This window comes from Apostichopus japonicus, chromosome 3 (genome assembly GCF_037975245.1).
Source record: "Apostichopus japonicus isolate 1M-3 chromosome 3, ASM3797524v1, whole genome shotgun sequence".
In the NCBI taxonomy this organism is placed as follows: Eukaryota; Metazoa; Echinodermata; class Holothuroidea; order Aspidochirotida; family Stichopodidae; genus Apostichopus; species Apostichopus japonicus.
The window spans coordinates 16,463,094-16,469,216 of record NC_092563.1 but is presented as its reverse complement, the minus strand read 5'-3'; positions in this window follow the sequence as shown (position 1 = coordinate 16,469,216).

The following is a 6,123-nucleotide window of genomic DNA, read 5'->3' as shown; positions in this document are numbered from 1 at the left end:
GAGTTTTCGACTTTCATATATCTTGGCAACATTTAGGGAAGTTGCCGATGTTTTAGATTCTTGACAACAACTCAAAAACACGATATTTATTGACTTTTAAAGTGAGACGGATATCACATCTTGACCAAAAAGTGTACAATTATTATCGAGAATTCGTGTTACACTAAAATCTACATCTCGTCTGGCCTGCCAGGACTACCGTAGTATGGCGTATTCCTTTTCCTTAGAGTTGTTAAAGTGTTCCCAACGAATACGGTATGCAGCTATACATCCTTTAGTAACCATTGAGCCTAGTTTTCATCTAGCTAGAGTGATTTCACGGTAGGCTGTGTATATGCTTGAACATGACAAATCCCATAAGAACTGAAAAACGATCGTTTCTCGCCTCCTAAAGTAGGCTTATCGACTAAAATTCTCAGTAAACGTAAGACCGTATTCCAAAACAAATTTAATCGCAGAAGCGAACTAGCTTGAGAGGGCTAAATCTGTGCACTAGAATGATCTTGAATAAAGTTACCATACATCGGGACTTTCATTGCCAAACGGTCCTCATTGCATCCACCACCCCATCCCTCCCGGCACCCTTTTTCTACTTGTATCTATAATTCGCTGCTCGTTTGTTAATACTGTATTCATCATTTATAACCTAATATTATTATAAACAATAATGGAAAACCATCGACGTCGATTATTGTAGAGTCCATAGTCTGGATGACGTTGCGAAAGAGCGCCATCGTTAACGTACCTGGAAAAATGTGGAATTATGCGATTGATGAAAATGATAAATAAAAGTAAAATAAAAATGATAATTAATATCACATATGAATATTCAATAATAATATTTAATTCCTAAGAGAGAGAGAGAGGGATAGAGAAATTGTCATATCCAGTTCTTGGGATGATTATGTTTCATTCGAAAAGTTCTGATATTAAAGGATTAAACGATGTTAAATAGTAAATATAAAAGTATAATGCCCCAGATATGCTAGAAAATCATCACAAAATGGTCACCAATATACATAAACTTAATACGACCACATGTCACTCTCACAATATTTCCCCACTTGAAGACAACACATATGGTCTTAGTTGGCATACCTCGATGTCTGGGAACCGTAAGTTGGACTGTTGGATGATCAGAACCTCCCCGCGGGAAGGTGTTAAGATGCTTTTAAGCACACTAAAACCTGGTAGCTACACCCTGGTGAACTTTGACCGAAGCAAACGGTACCGGTACTACATATAAATGCTCCCGTTTACTAACACAATAAATCGCCAAAGTTTTGTAGTTTGTTAAGGGTACACCCTATTAAGTCGAAAATTCTTCAACAGTTTTTCAAAGTTGCATAATATTGTAGGCTCGCACCATTTTCCATCCTAGCACCTTCCATGTTAACAAATTTCACAAAGAGGAGGTGACAACCCGAATTCCCATGGATGACAAAACATCTAAGCCTCCCACTCACCTCCCCCACCCCAAGATAGTTTGTGGCGCCCCTATAGGGTCGAGCCTATATAGTGTCATGAAAAAGCCATGTAGGCTTCAAGTTTCGGAAGTTCGTAAAATGGAGACAAAATTGTAGCTTTGCCCTTTTCACGACACGGCCGTCGGGATTTTTACGGGCCTGCAGCGGTTTGTAAACTTTTAGGGCCATGCGACGCAGGATCATCTATGAGGACTGAACCAAGACCCCATCAGCCCCCCCCCCCATCCCTCACAATCGATACTCATATGCATAAAAGCAAACTTCGACTATGGACTTGCTTTTATAAGAAACAATATAAATCCTAATCCTCAGTCTTCGGTAAGCTCCAGACTATTAAGAAGAAGGTGATATCTTATAAAAGTCTGAACAACTGAACATTCTTATTTTGAGTAATATTTCCTCGAAGGTTAATTATAAAACTTGTCCGAACAAACGCCAAACATTCTGCCTACAGATTTGCCTTAGGTATAACTTATGTGACGTGTAAATCATGTTCTGTACAATAAACGATTTTGGTTATTCTTGCTTCTGATTCTATCTTCGGTTACTTAAAGACTTGTATTGAATTCCATCAAGGTAACATAGATTACCACTGATAATTCCTACAATCGATTAGAGAATAGTGAATAACGATGTATACTTTACAACAAAAGCGACATGACCTTCCAAACACAATACCAACAGTCACTCTAAGGACACTGGTAGACGCGTGCACGTTGTAAACAAACTTAATTGCATATTAGGTTATTTAGAGCTGTCTCGCTAGGCTCTATATATATATAGTATTGCTATAAGCATACACTGTAGAGCACCAGTAAAATACCACCTCCACAACCCTGCACCCCCCCCCCTCCCTCAAAGTATAGGGAGACTTACGAGTGACAAGATATCTTTCCTAATCTAACTTGCAATTTTCCCCCAGACATGTAATTTTGTAAATCTGTATAGTGTCATACAGTGCCACTAAGATCCGTGAACTTTTGCTTTCCCTTAATTTTTATTTTCATATGATTCAAGGTAGAATGTTAACAGTGTTGATCATTAGCCTACTAAAACCAGGGAGTTGTTCCATAACAACTCCCTGCTAAAACCAATGCCATTACACGTCATGTTAAGAGTGAATATTTTGAGACACAGCATTTTGTAAAACCCATCTCTATTATAGAAAACAAACACTGTTATAATTTAATAAATGAATGAATGATGAATGAATGAATGAGAAACATTAATAAATTAAGAAATAAATGAATGAATGATGAAATAAATAAATGAATGAATGAATGGATAAATAAATAAATAAATTAACCAAGAATTGCAGCAAATCTGTCTCGATGAGGTCATATTTCAACTTGTTCAAGGCTGGACATTATATCTGTTATATTCTCCCAAATTGAATCATTTTTTCTTAGCTGTTCGGGGAAGTTGTTCGTGATTAGTTATCTCTCTATCACAGGGAGCAGTAATGACGTTTGGGATCAGTGAGGATATAGGGATCATATAGTGAGAATATGGGGATCATAACACCATGATCCGGCGAATGGAGTCTTTCTTTGTATGGCAAATGGATTTCTAAACCAAAAAAAAAAATGACAAAGGTACAAATTCTGCGATTCTCGTCGATGCCCGCAAGTTACATTGTCATGCAAATAATATACGTTCTGAATATAATGTTGTATATTAAGATTTTCTATAATTAATATATGGCTTGTATATGGTGTTATATCCTATATATAGTGATCAATGTATGCAATAAAAGGCATGATATATACGATTACGATTATGTTGGAAAGAGGAATTAAATCATATAAATATTACAAGAAATCATATCTAGCCAGTATACGATATAGGCATCATATAGTTGCAGCAGCTTTTCATGTACAGTTTGACACATGGTTGCGATGTTATTCGATAATTAACTATGTAATGGCATATATGCAACTATAGTCAAGTTTATATACATCACATAATAATGTAAAGTGGTTAAAACTGTGCAGTTCTAAGCCTGCAAATATCTTTTCGAGTTCAGTTTAGGGAGCTGTTCTCTCCATATACGTTACAGTAACTTATAACAGTAAGCTGGCATCTATTAAACCTAACACTGAAGTCTGTACTAATTGCTGCGCAAATTTTTAAATGGTCGTCTGCGCGTCCAAGACCAACCACCGCATTTCTGTTCGGATTCACCAAAATCAGATTCAGACGTTCTCAGGTGGACTAATAACTGTTTACTCATCACAATTCAGATTATATAGTACATAAAGACCTTCCAAAAAGAGATAAATTGGAGATACTGAATAAAAATATTCATCAGTTTCCAATTAGTGTGTTATACATGTGATTCAGTATACTTTGTTTATTTATTTGTTTGTTCTTTCACATAGATATTTACAATGTGAAGGGAAGTCGACTGACGTTTAGACCAAATGACAGACATGTAATTAATAATTCAACTAAACGCAAACCGCTGCTTTTAATACTTACTTCCTGGACTGAACTCTGTACCTCAAAAGATAAATTACATCCATAAACGTCCCCGCCAATATTTGTGTACACAATATATACACGCATATTTTGGTAACCAGCCAGACCACCTATAACCGTTGTTGTTACAATGAAAAAAAGATAAACAAGTAATATCTTCTCCGCGATGTTTTAAATAACTTATTGCACATGTTTGCTCAAGGTTCACGAATAATTATAAAAAAAGCACAAATATATCTATATTTATCTATATTTATCTATATATATCTATATATATACATATATATATATATATATATATATATATATCTATATATCTATATCTATGTATATATATATATTATATATATATATATATATATATATATATCTATGTATATATATATATATATATATATGAATATATATATATAGATATATATATATATATATATATATATATCTATGTATATATATATATATATATATATATATATATATATATATATATATATATATATATATATGTATATATATATATAGATATATAAGTGTGTGTGTGTGTGTGTGTGTGTTTCATAACCAGTACGATAGCCTTTAAAGATTGTAAAACCGACCTTGCCGTTGTACTTGGCACGATATCAAGATATCAAGTCACAAGTTCCCACAATTTAAATAATGATGATAATAATAACTATATGAATTGCAGTAATATTCTGTCTCAAGGTGATCTACAACGTTTTCGAGCACGGTAGGCGTGGTTATCACGTAAAAACCCAAATTTAGCCGTTATGTAATAAAATTCCCCAAAAGTTGCAACATATATATTGTAATCGGTTATAAAACTCCATTGGTGAAGTTTTGATCAGCCTAGTGAATTATTTCTGCATGAATGACCTTCTTTCACGACAAAAACCTTTTATCTTTCAAACAAAATGAAAGAACGAAAGACTGCACCAAATATTTTATAAATTTACTCTTGAGAAGCTTGGTATAAAGTTAAACCGTATTGATTACGAAGAGCGTACATATATATAGCCAGAGAAGTTCCTTGTTTGTATAAATTGGACGATTACAGTCCACGAGACCGAAGGTCCGCGAGACCGAAAATAAAAAAAGGTCCGCGAGACCGAAGGTCCGCCAGACCGAAATTAAAAAAAAGGTCCGCGAGACCGAAATGAAAGAAAGGTCCGCGAGACCGAAATGAAAAAAAGGTCCGCGAGAGTGGGTAGGAGGGGGGACTCATAAGCCTACGGAAGAATTTCACTTTAGGAAGGGGGCATAACATTCTTTGCCCAAAATTTCCAAACCTTGCCCGAAAAATGGAAGCGTCATCATAGGTTGACGCTACGGAAAACCAGAAGCATTTTTGTGTGTTTGTGCTACAAAATGTACAAATGATCGTAATTTAAATTATTTTAAAATTAATTATGAGGAAATTGTGTCAACTGTTACGGACTAGAGGTTAAAAGTTGACCCCTTATTAACTTCGGTCTCGCGGAACTTCGGTCTCGCGGACCTTTTTGTAATTTCGGTCTCGCGGACCTTTTTTTCATTTCGGTCTCGCGGACCTTTCTTTAATTTCGGTCTCGCGGACCTTTTTTTCAATTTCGGTCTCGCGGACCTTTCTTTAATTTCGGTCTCGCGGACCTTTTTGTAATTTCGGTCTCGCGGACCTTTTTTCAATTTCGGTCTCGCGGACCTTCGGTCTCGCGGAATTCCCCCAATTGGATGGATATTTCATGATATTCCGTATACATATGTAAAGGTTAACATTACTGCTCATGTATATTTATTCCCTTCGCTCGGGTTTGTTGTTGTTGTGATCGTGGGCCTGGTGGGAGATGGTTCAACCTTGGGGACATGGAGGAGGGGGAGGGGAGAGGAAGGGGGGGGGTGCGTCTAGCGCTACAAACTTCGAGGGGCAACCTGCATAGATTGTTAAATGTTTCACCACCCTGTATAATGGGGAACCCAAAGGTTCCTTCTTACAATGATGTGTGAAATTGAACTACTTCGTTAACAAATATCTTCAGAGAACTTCAAACATACATGTCATATTTCAGCTTCAAAACATAGTAATATGACTTGGTGACGCTTGGTGACGCTTTCGGGCGTTCCATTGCTCATATACTTTAGTGCAAGGGCAATATCCTTTGAGTTATCGAAATGTGTG